The sequence below is a fragment of the Nematolebias whitei genome, chromosome 10 (genome assembly GCF_014905685.2).
Source record: "Nematolebias whitei isolate Nwh7 chromosome 10, NemWhi1, whole genome shotgun sequence".
Taxonomy (NCBI): domain Eukaryota; kingdom Metazoa; phylum Chordata; class Actinopteri; order Cyprinodontiformes; family Rivulidae; genus Nematolebias; species Nematolebias whitei.
Genome location: NC_056507.1, coordinates 12674985 through 12677524, shown reverse-complemented (window position 1 = coordinate 12677524; position 2540 = coordinate 12674985).

Genomic DNA, 2540 nt, shown 5'->3' with positions numbered 1-2540 from the left:
TATACAACATGTACAGAGCTTTATCATTTAATAATTCCCTGACTTTGTATAGTACTGCAATAGATTTAGATATTTTTGTTCTTACAGAATTTATGTGATTTTTCCATGTTAGCTGTTCATCAATGATTACACCCAAAAATTTCATCTCATTAACTCTACAAATCTCAACACCCTCAATTTTAAATGGATCATCAACAGTTCTCTTTTTGGTACTAAATATCATGTATTTAGTTTTATCTAAATTTAATGATAATTTATTAAGTTTAAACCAAGTTTGTATTTTATCAAATTCTGTCTTCATCAGTTCCAACATCCGTTTTACATCTTTACCCAAACAAAAAAATGTGGTGTCATCTGCAAAAAGGACACATTTGAGGAGTCCTGATACATTCAAAGACAGATATATCTGACAGTCAGACCCATGATATACCGTATTTTCCGCCGTACAAGTCGCACCGCCGTATAAGTCGTATCAGTCCAATAATGTCTAAAGAAGTGGAAAGAACATACATAAGTCACTTCGCCGTGTAAGTCGCATTTAATATGTGTCACCGCTGACCACACGGAAACGTGGGCCGGTGTTGTGCCGTGTGAGGACTTGCTGTGCATTTCTTTAAAACTTACCAAGATAACCACCTAAAAACAGTTGTTTGTTTGCTCGACATTATAGCAAAGGTGTGTCTCAGTTGAACTTTTTCTTAATAAATGCACTTTAATGGTAAAATCAGCTTCATTTCACCTGGGCAAAATGAAACGTTTGCTCCAGGAGTTCCAGAGTGAGACAAAGGAGGCTCTGTACGGCAAGTCGTGTGTCATTATTAACCACTTTTACCTATTAATGAGACACTTGGCTTGTCATAAGGCTCAGTCGCCCTCTAGCGGTCACAAATGGTAATGATTAATATTTTTATGTAGAATGAATGAAATTTTCACATCTCAGACAAAAATTTGGTGGGAAAAACATGTATTAGTCCCTTTGGTGTATAAGTTGCAGGGTTTGCAAATTTATGCAAAAAGTGTGACTTAAAAGGAAAAGAAAAATACTTTACATGGAGTGCTGACATTTTGCAAGATCTCACAAAATTAAATGAGATTGCACGTAAGGGAATTTACCACATTTGACCAAAACTGCTCTAAGTTCATAAAGTGATAAACATCCCTTCTATATTGTTCTAATCTTACTAACCTAATAGCATGACACCATGCGTGGCAGTCCTGGATTAAATCCAATTATTGTAGTGTTATCTGTTCTTCAGTGGTGATCGGCTATAATCATTGTGTTAGTTTTACTGTGTTGGAACTGGTTCTCACAGGAGAAAATAAAAAATAGCAGTTTAAGAAAAGTTGCTGTCTTACATTTGCATGATTGCAAGAAGTAATTCAAATTTGTAATTTGTGAATAGTTTTAGGACACCACAGCAGCACATGCAAATCATTATTAGTAAAACAAACTTTAAATTGTGGATGTAAAGATCTTCCTGTTTACATGAGAGAATCATGTGATTGATGTGTATTCCTCATGTTGCATAGCAAACTTCCTTTGTTAGTTTATTGTTATGCTTTGTGATTCCTGTTAAACGTGGTAACCCCGCCCACCCCCCCCAAAAAAAACATCAAGAGTTGTCTCATGCTTGGCAATATTTTGTATAAATTGTAATGGGAACAAACAATGTTGCACCTCTTGTAAAAGCTGAAATAAGATGATTTGTCATAGTATATAACATTCATGCTTTTATTTACTAATAGTAAACAATCTGTGGAGACTTTATACCTGTAAAACTTGAGCTTTACTTTTGAAGTTTGAATATGAATCCAGCTGCTGGCAACAGCCGTAAGATACTGTTAACAATATGTCCCATCATGCTTTGCTCTGTTATCTTAGCATCTCCACCTTCTCTCAGTTAGGTTCATTACAAACATTGTCACCTACTGGCCTTTTTCCACTGCCAGCAGCTTGCTGGTTGGCTCGTTCCAGTCGTCATGTTGAGTTGTGGGTGTTTTTAACGTGTCTGTATTAAGTGGTGTTGACATGTTGTTTTTACACTGCTCGCTTATTGACTCTGGTCTTTGAGGTCTTTGCTGGTTTCTGCCCCCTGAGGTCACATCGGTTCCTTTCAAAGAAAATGCTGTGGGGAGAAAAAAACTGCAGCTGTACTTCCAGATGTTGCTCTTTTATGGAAGAGTAGAAAAAAACCATTGTTTCACAATCATACATACAGAAATCTTTTTCTTGTCATATCGTGGCCTAAATCTTTTTATTCTCTAGATATAAATTAATTAAAAAACAAACAGTTTGTTAAATAAAAGAAGAGAGAATTAAGTGGCTAGATCTACATTGCATTGTTTGTGTTTGTTATTTTTGGCAGAGACCTGAAACAGTTTGTGAAATTAAACTTTTTTTTATCCTATCTGCTGTAATGTTTGTACATCTTCATATGTCTGATGATTAGTTTAGTTTCTGCTCGTGCTTGAATTGTTTGTGTTCATCCAAAGTGTGTGCTTTGGAAACAGAGCTGCAGAAACGTCCATACCCTGTTTTC